The sequence below is a fragment of the Chlorocebus sabaeus genome, chromosome 21 (genome assembly GCF_047675955.1).
Source record: "Chlorocebus sabaeus isolate Y175 chromosome 21, mChlSab1.0.hap1, whole genome shotgun sequence".
NCBI lineage: Eukaryota > Metazoa > Chordata > Mammalia > Primates > Cercopithecidae > Chlorocebus > Chlorocebus sabaeus.
Genome location: NC_132924.1, coordinates 108,850,177 through 108,860,246, shown reverse-complemented (window position 1 = coordinate 108,860,246; position 10,070 = coordinate 108,850,177).

Here is a 10,070-nt window from a genome sequence, read left to right as displayed (position 1 = left end):
CAGCGGCTGGAGGACAAGAGCAGCTACAGAGACCAGGAGATGCCAGGTCCCCACAGGACGGGAGGCACTCCTGCCTGGGCCTGAACAGAGGCCTCTTCAGAGGCTGCTGCGGTGCTGCTGTAACCAGAAAGGCAGAAAAAGGGAGACTATGGCAGGGCTGGAGACGAGGGCAGGGCTGGTCTCGGCAGCGACACTGAGTTTGGTGTTACTGGGCTCTCTGTCTTGGCAGAAATGCATCAAGGACTGCACATGGCGTATGTTTGTGTCCTCTCCCCTGCTGGACCAGTGCCCCCTGAGGTAGTAGATCCTGTGTGTGATGAACAAATGAACTGCTGTTAAAAAAAAAAAAAGAAGGAAAGAAAAGAAAAAAACAACACAACCCAGAGACATTAAGTAACATGCCCAAGTTATTTAAACTGCTAGTCAAGGGGAACTTCTATCAAATTTGCTTCACTGAACTTATCAGCGATAAAAGTTCCAAATCAGACAAATATTTCCCACTGTAGATGTTTTCATTGCTTGGGATTTTGGGGGTTTTTCTGAAGGCAGCAGGGTTGATATGATTTATATTAAGTAAAATGTGCAAATCTTAAGCACACTGCTTAATAACTTTTATATACATACATACCCAAGAATCGTGTTCCCAGATGAAGATATAAAACGTTCCCATCATTCTAGAAAGTGTCCTCGAACCCTATTTCAGTCGATAGCCACTTCAAGAAATAACCAGGTTTTTTTCTACTTCTGTCACCATAGATTAGTTTTGCCTGTTCTTGAACTTCTTATTATCAACCTGATATTGTTTTCTTCAATATAATGTACTTGGGGTTCATCCACGTTGTGTCAGTAATTTGTCCTTTTTGATTGCTGTGTAGTATTTCACTGTATAAATATACCACATTCTTTTTATCCATTCTTCTGTTGATGGATATTTGGGTTATTTTCAGTTTTGGTTATTGTAATGTATTTATCCTAAAGATATGAATTGAATAGGGATAATTTTGCGTTAATTTGTCTCAAAATATGTGCCTATTTTAATTCCCCTTCAAACAAACTCTAATGAAAGTCATCCTCCCAAGCTCCCAGAAGTTGAGATAGAAAGAAGTATTTATTAGATGACCTCAAAGATCCTTTCAGACATGAAATCCTCTAATCCAATGTCTTCTCTAAGAGCTGCTGTTAAGCACCTACTTGCATGAATTCTAACATTTTCTCTGAACTGTAATACAGAGAGTGGTTATTTCCATGTAGAAACAACCCCTGCATCTATAAATTCACTGACAAAGACTAAAGAACTTATTCAAGCACAAAAAAAACATACTCATATCACTTCACCAGATGGCACCTATTTCCAAATGAAAGACGTTCTCCTGTTCTGCGCACTGGAAGCAACTTGGGAGCGACCGGAAGAAATGGTGGAATATAAATAAATATAGCTACTGCATTTCAATCCTTTTTTCCTCCATGGAAAACAACAGTGGTTTCTTTCTTGAGATAGGTGGGAAAGAATGAAGCCCACAACGGACTGTTCACCAGGCCTCCAAAGCATTTCTCAGAATTTTCAGATCCTGCAGTGAATTCCTGCCACCCATTGTATTCAGATTTTCATTTCGTCTAATGCTAACTCTAATGAGTCTATTCCACACCTGGTGAGCTGAACTGCAGTGCACACTCCATCACACTGTCAGGCTTCTATTTAACCCAGACAAAGGCTCTTTTATACTCTTCTTGGACATGAAAATAAAAGATTGGACGGGCGGATCACGAGGTCAGGAGATCGAGACCATCCTGGCTAACCCGGTGAAACCCCGTCTCTACTAAAAAAATACAAAAAACTAGCCGGGCGAGGTGGCGGGCGCCTGTAGTCCCAGCTACTTAGGAGGCTGAGGCAGGAGAATGGCGTGAACCCGGGAGGCGGAGCTTGCAGTGAGCCGAGATCCGGCCACTGCACTCCAGCCTGGGCGACAGAGCGAGACTCCGTCTCAAAAAAAAAAACAAAAAAAAAACAAAAAAAAACAAAAAAAAAAAAAAAAAAGATTGGAAACAATCATTTAAAATGATATATTTATTTTTTTTAAAAAAAAAACCTTTTCCTTAAGATTTATTCAACACATATTCATTCAGCCACAAGGACTGAACTCCCAAAAGTCGGACTTACCACTATTGTGGTAAGATTACCTAACATCTTGCATGGTGTCTAAAAAAGGAAAATTCAGAAGAAAATTTGCACAATGGCCCACGATGGCTGTAGTCAGACATGTAGGTAATAAAACCTAGGCCTGTAAACTAAAGTTGACTTCTTGATGTGTAACTGGAGTTTGTTGCACACTTCACTGACAGATACTGGTTATAAACCTGTTTATCAGGTGTAGAACAAAGACAGGATGCAAAGAGTTGCCCTCCACCAGACCCTAAGGCACCTAACCTTTCTCCTACCCACTCCACCATATATTTACCTTATCTTAAATGGACAGTGTCACCGAGTACCAATCAGAATCACAAGAATTCAACTACTGCTTCCCTCCTCCTTTCTCCCACCTTCTGTGACATGCCTATCCCCCATTAGGAAATGTATCTATACTGTGCCTCCTGTAACCTACTTAGGGACACATTCTTAGTCTATACTGAGTCTGTGTTCTTGGGCTTCCATCTTCAAGTGTGGCTCAGAATAAATCTAACAGTGATTTCTCTAAGTTCTAGTGCCTGTTATTCCACTTTTCAGCCAATGATGTATACCATTCAAACACTGAAGTCCTACCCTCATCACACCTAAGACTGCAACAAAAACATATTATGGGCAGGGCGGTGAGGCACACAGATTCCATCCCATTCCCTTTCTGTCTTCTCTTATCCCTCTTGGCTCAGCCCTGATCTCTCTTCTGCTCTCCCCTCCTCTTCTATCCCTCTTCCTACTTAGTCTCCTGTCTGCCAATCTCCAAGGCTCTTTATGAGTTCACAGAATAAAGAAAAGGGGGTGGGGGAGTGGGGAGAGGACACACAGATGTAGCTGTTACAACTAAACAGCCTTTATACTCAAGCCATTCAGATTCCTGTATCCCGCCTTTAGGTACTATTGGTTCCTCACCTTACCCCACATATACCCCAGGAAGACCTTATCTGCACTCCAACTGGCCTAATGCACCATTATTTTCCCCAGCTCCTTCACATCAAGACCCGAACCTCCCTCATCCCACCCACTTAGCTTTACCAAGGTAGGGAATGAAATTCCTCCCTGGGATCCTAACAAGCAGTGGTAGTCCCTGAGCTGCCGATCTCTCATCCTCACAACAGGCAGGGGTGGTGCTTGTCTGTCATTATACTTGACTCCTTTCCCTTCCTTTCCCTAAGCTGGTCTCGCCCTTTTCTTCAAATGACAACACCGTGTAGAACCAGCTCCTGACAGCCTCACCCACCCCAATCAGCCCCGGCCAGCCAGGGCTCTGGAGGCGTCATCTGAAAACCAGGGTATTTTTTTCTAACCTCTCCCCGCCCTCCACCCACCTCTTGTTCTTTCAAGAACAAATTCTTTCCCCGGTGTTTCTAAATTAAGAGGAAAAGAAAAAGAGTGTCTTCCATTTTCGTCATGGATGAAAATAAGCCAGTTGTCAGTTATTTACCCAAAATCTGATTCCGAAATGACCCAGTCCTAGACTGGATTTAAATTTTAAAGGCAAACCTAAAAAGAGTTTCTGAGATATTTTTTAAAACTTCACCAAAAGTGGCCAGGAGGTGAATTTGCTAAGCTGTGGTTATTGGCAAGAAGAACTGCAAAGACAGGAAATTCTCTGCATAACTAACCCGTCTTCCCGAAGCCTGCTGGGAGCAGGAACAGGAGCTTCCAACTCCTCCCTGACTACTTCCCCTGAGTCTCCAGTCCAGGCACCCACTGGCTCTGGGCACAAGCCCACCAGCCTCTTACTGCAAATCACAGCATATGTTCACTTCCATTCATCAAATCCCATTTGGCAAGAGTTCAGGCAAGAAGGTGGGATTAACTTGCAGAGACACCAACCACTCCTTCACTAAAGGCTGCATGATGTCCTCTCCCTCTATGTAATCCAGCCAGACAGCAGCCAAGATGCCCACCCCAGGGAACTTTCCATTCTGGAAAATTCCTTCTGGAATCACCTCCCATTCCTCTGCCCCATCAACTCCACCTCTCTGACCCAACTCCCACCACACACAGACACAGTGTATTAGTCAGGGCAGGCTGGGTGCTGCAACAAACATCCCCAACATCTCAGTGAATTAACACAGAGGGTTTATTTGTGTCTCATGTTTAACATTTGAGCAAATATTGCTATGATTTTGAGGGTTTTTCCAAATTATACTTCTAGACTTCAAGGTCTTAATTTTTTGAGGAACTCTGACTTATCCATGTTTATGTAACAGAGATGTCCCTCTTTATAGTTTGCAGTGTAAAGAGCATACTTCAGGCAGGTCCCAGATGCAAGGTTTGAGCCTTCAAAAGCTGGTAGCAGCTGGACATCCTATATTTTTATTTAATTCTATATTTTACAAAATTCCAACTCCTTTGCTTTTATATATCCAAAGATACTTACCTTTGGTAAGTAAGTAGGTAAGATAGGTAGGAAATGGGAAGCAAAAAAGCAAAGGAAATGAGAAGTCAGAGAGGGATCAAAACTTATTCAGTCCTATCCAGCTCTGCCAACAACAGTAGCAGGCTGTTAGCTGGGCGTGTAGTCAAGATAGGCAATACTCCCTGGAAACCACAGTAGTGACCCTCCAGGGCTAGTAGTCAAGAAAACTATGCTAAAGATCCAAGCTCCTTTCCACAAGGACTCTTTCAGCTACTCCCCTGGGTGAGCAGTCCCCAAGAGACCTGGATCAGGATGGGGTTGAGCAAGTACCTCATGGATCCAGAACCATTTTTCCCTTCTCTCCTGCCTGGATTTATCAGCTCCCCCTGTCCATCTATCCATCAGTCTACCCACCTCAAACCTCCTAGTAACTTCATTCTGGGAATCCAGTTGCCTGTCTCTGCCACTGACCACAGTTGGAGCCAGCCTGACGCCCATTCACAACAGATCTCCCTAGTTCCGAATCTCAGGGGAGGGTGTACATGCCTCTAGGAGATTGTATTCCTGTTCACCAATGATGCCCTCTTTCCATGCTGTGGAAGAAGTATACATCCCTGCCCTGCTGGACTCAGAAACAGCCCTGTGACTTACTTTAGCCATTCAAATGGGTTGGGGGCAGGGGAGATGGAAATGTGGAATGTGTGTCACTTCTGAGCAGAAATTATGAGAGCCAGAGCGTGGTTTACTTGACCCTTTTTCCCTCTGTCATCATGACCAAGCAGTGCTTCATAGAGAAGCTGCTGCATTAGCCCAAGTCCCAGAATGAGGACAACATGGAGGAAAGCCATAGCCAACCCAGGATGAATACGTTGCTTGCATGAGAAATAAACCTCTAGTGATTCTTGCTATAAGCTCTTGGAACTTCGGGGTTATTTGTTAAAGTGGTGGAAGCTTGTAGGTCCTGACTGATGAAGTGAATGCCCTGCCCCCCCGCTCCCAGAATGCTCTGGGACTCCCTGTATACATTACACCACCTTCTCCTCAGAGCTTTTCACACCCAAAGAGACTTCTCAAAGAAATCATTTTCATCTTTTCTCCAGGTCTGCTGTCTGCCTTCTTTAGCAAATAAGGAAGTCTCCACATCTGCCCTGGCATGCCCTTCTAGTTTGGCCTCTATAGAAACTGATCGCAGTTCCTTTTGCTAATGAAGGAAAAAACTGTAATCTCTGAGGGCATTGCCACTACCTATGTTTGTCCTGCTGTGGTTTGTGCATGGTAGACACCAGTGGATGTTTGTTATCTGAAGAGAACGGGGTAATTTTCAGGAAGAAATTGGTAGCATCATTAGTAAAGTTTAAAAGCCTGAGAGGTGGGTGGGACCATCTCGAATGTGTTCCATCTAAATCTCTACCCATACTGTGTCCCTGTTTTAGCAATCTCCCTCAAACTGCTCCCCGCCAAAAAAAACAAAGAAGCACCTGTCAGCAAAGGGTGTAACTCGGTTATTTTTAAACTGAAAATACAAAGATCCAAGGCTTTGGGACAGGGCAAATAAAACTGCAATTTTTATCTCCCTGTCCTCCCCTAGACAAAGCACTTGCATTTGGTGTGGAGATTACACAGGCGTTCACTCTATGCAAAGCCCAGAAGCTGAACCGATTGCATTGCAGATGCTTTAGGGACACCTAAACACACCTTCAGAGGCTCCACCAGGGCAGTTGGTGTTTGCATCAGAGGAAAGACCTGGCCCACTTTGCTCAATTGGCCCGTCCATTGGTGGTCCAGCATTTACTTTCCTGAATCACTGGTCTGGCTAGCGGGGCTGGCTGCAACAACTCCATATTCAAGCCTTACATAGACAGAGGAGCTGAATTGCCCCAATGATTCTTTGATCTGGCGCAGAACCTGCTATACACAGTGGACTCCATATTGCAGGTGGATGTTCCGGGCTGGCCCGGCAGAGGCGTGCACGTATCATTTGTGCTGGCAACCCTTGAGGGCCGGATGACTTTTCTGCTTTGGAGGCTGGTACCATAATTACAGCTGTGTTTGTGTTGTCATACCCAATTACCTCACTTACAGCCTTAAAATAGAATCCAGCCAAAGGTGCTGGCTGCACAGACAAAGAGGGAGGCTTCACAGGACTCAGAACCTGGGACTCAGCCAGAGGGGAGGGCTTGAAGCTAGACACAAGTGTCCTAATTGTTAAAAACCCAGGACTCCTTTTCCTCTCCTCGTGAGGGAAACAGAACAGTGCCGCAAGACTGTCAATGAATGAACAGGAGCATGATGGAGACAGAACACCAGGCTACTCTTGTTTCTAGTTTGGAAACATTCATTTACCCATGAATGAAGTCAACCAAAGAGGGGATCTTAGGTGTCCTGTTAGCTGAGGGAGAAAACCCAGAAGAGTTCTGTCCCTGTGTCCGTACGTCCCTCCAATGACGGAAATACTCCAATCCACAAGGGACTCTTCTCTCCAAAAAGAATGTCTGTTGTCTGCCATCCCCAGAGCTGCAGGCCACAGCAGAGAACCCAGTGCAGAAGAGAGCCCTCCAATTACAGAGCAAGAGCCATTCCCCAGGCGGTCAGGGAAAGAACAGCTGCTTATCTCCAAGGGTAAGGAGGAAGCAAGCCTCTGGAGAAACCAAGTCATAGCAATGCCCAGCACTTGCCTCGCTCTCAAGCTCTCTCCACAGAAACTGTAAGCCCCTCTCCTGAGCTCTCCATCTAGACTAGGGACACCTCTCAATTTTTTTTTTTTTTTTTTTTTGGAGGCAGTCTCACTCTGTCTCTCAGGCTTGAATGCAGTGGTGGGAACACAGCTCACTGCAGCCTCCATCTCCCAGTCTCAAGCGATCCTCTCCACTCAGCCTCCCAAGTAGCTAGAACCACAGGCATGTGCCACCACACCCTGCTAATTTTTTTCATGTTTTGTAGAGAAGAGGTCTCACTGTACTGCCCAAGCTGGTCTCAAACTCCTGGGCTCAAGCGATCCTCCCGCCTTGGCCTCCCAAAGTGCTAGGATCGTAGGCTTGAACCACCACCTCTGGCCAGAACTTCTTGTCTGCTCCCTCTCTCCCACTCCATCTCCTCCTCTCAGACATCTGCACATTTCTGATTTTATGTCCTCAATCTTTCTCAAATCCATTTCTTCTCTCCTTACCACTGGTTCCTGCCCTGATTCAGGTCTTTATCATCTGTCCCTGGAGCTTGGCATCTTCTTGACTGGTCTCTGCCCTTTCAAATCCACCCTCCACGGCACAGCCAACCATAAAGCCGAGCCCCCCACCCACCTTCTGGGACTCTCCAGGACTCCCAGTGACCAGTAGGGTGCAGTGCACATGGTAGCCCATGACTCCACCAGGCCCTCCCCCGCCGGCCCACCAGCCAGCCTCCCACTGCTTCCTGGATCCTACTTGATCTTCCAGCAAGGCCAAACGGCATGAGGTTCTGCGCCTACATCGGGTTGTCTCTCCCCTCAGTGCTCTTTTTCAGGCTGTCCACTCCCTCACCATTCCTTCTCCCACAACCTAGTGAAATCCAATGCATTTCTAAACACTTAATTCAGATTTCAACCCCTCCAAGAAGCCTTCCCCGACACTTCTCTCCCGCTCATTTTCTACAAGAGAATCCTCCATCATTAAATACAACATCATGTGTTCTGGATATCTGCAGAGGAGTCTATTTCCTCCATTGTTATGAAGATTCTTGACAGCAGGGGATATATCTTATTTGATGTGGTGTATACCCACTGCTGGCAGAGAGGAGATTTTCAAAACCCAGATGAATGAATGCATGAATGAATGAGTAAAGGACAAACGAAGGGGTATTGACTGAGCCACTTTTGTGTTAGAGCCTCGGAGAGAGCAGACTCTTCTCCCACATTACCATGAGAAGGGCCCAGACCAGAATTCCCTCCAATGCATTGCACTTGCCATGTTTAGAAGCCACAGCCACTTTATTGGTTTTTCTCGCTTTTTTTGTTTGTTTGTTTGTTTGTTCTTTGTTGTAGTGGTGGTTTTTTGTTTGTTTGTTTGTTTTTGAGAGGAGTTTTGCTCTTGTTGCCAGGCTGGAGTGCAATGGCACGATCTTAGCTCACTGCAACCTCCACCTCCTGGGTTCAAGCAATTTGCTTGCCTCAGCCTCTCAAGTAGCTGGGGTTACAGGCGCCTGCCACCACGCCCGGCTAAGTTTTTGTATTTTTAGTAGAGACAGGGTTGCACCATGTTGTCCAGGCTGGTCTCGAACTCCTAACCTCAGATGATCCACCCACCCTGGCCTCCCAAAGTGCTGGGGTTACAGGTGTGAGCCACCATGCCCGGCCTGGTTTTCTGATCTTCATCTCAGCCCCTGCTAGGCAGCATATGGGCGTATCTACCATACAGTAGTTCTGTGACCCTCGTTACTTATCCTTTCTAAGCTTCAGGTTGCTGTATGTTAAATGGACTCTACTTTACTATCTACCGAATAGAATTCCTGGGAAAACTGAATGAGATAAAATGAGATGTGTAATCAGAACTCAGTAAATGGTAGATGTAACTAAGCTGGAAAATTGACTGAGAAATACAGGTAGGCATAGTGGGAGTTCAGAGTGAAGATGTATTGGACAACTATTGTCTTCAGTAAAACATCTCCCCCTAAAGCCCTAAAGTATTCCTTACATAGTCAATAGCTCTTGGAAGCTCCACTGTCATGATTTTAGTGCTCTGCTACAAAAGGCAGTATTATCCATTTCCTTACCAGTCTCAACCAGTGCACTCAGGATTGCAGCGGGAACAAGAAAAACATGGGGAGAGAAAAAAATCAGTACTGTATATGAGGCCAGGCCTTCCCAAGACTTCAATCAGGCCCCTTGAGAAGCTGTAAATGTTCATCTCCTGGTGCCAAGGTGTAGTGGTGAGAGAGAAGGCCTGGCTCATCATCTTAGGAAATGAAATTAGTTACAAACACATTCATTCCCAGCCCAAATCCAAAAACTAATCCTCACCCCAGTTCAGTAATTAGTAGGTGACAGTTTGGAGATTTGAGCCTACAGATTCGAAAAGTCTGGGACTGGAGGTCAAGATCGTGATTTCTGTTCCTGGATTCTCCATGGCCTGGCAAGCCACATCCATCTTCCTCACTCACAAGAGTGTCGGCGGGAGACCAGGGAGGCCTGAATCTCCTTGGCTTCAGCGTCAATCAACAAGTTTTCAGTGGGCAACTACAGGGTGCTTGCTACCCCGTGCTAGGTCCTTTGGGCAATCCTTGCAGATTTACAAAGTACCAAAAGAAAACATGACACCAGAAGCAAAGAGAGTTAGAGCCAGTTAGACTAATCTGGTGAGTAGAGGCCATTGTGTGTTGGAGCCAGCTCTTACGGACTTCCTGAGAGCCGATTGTTAATACTTCAGAATGTTTGCAAGCCACTTGTTAAATTAGCAGTAGTTTGAAATCAGCCATGAGTATTTTCACCAGAGTATTTGTAGTGGCAGGCACTACAAATCAAGGTTTCTCCCCACCCCTCCAGAACTGGTTTCCCAGCAC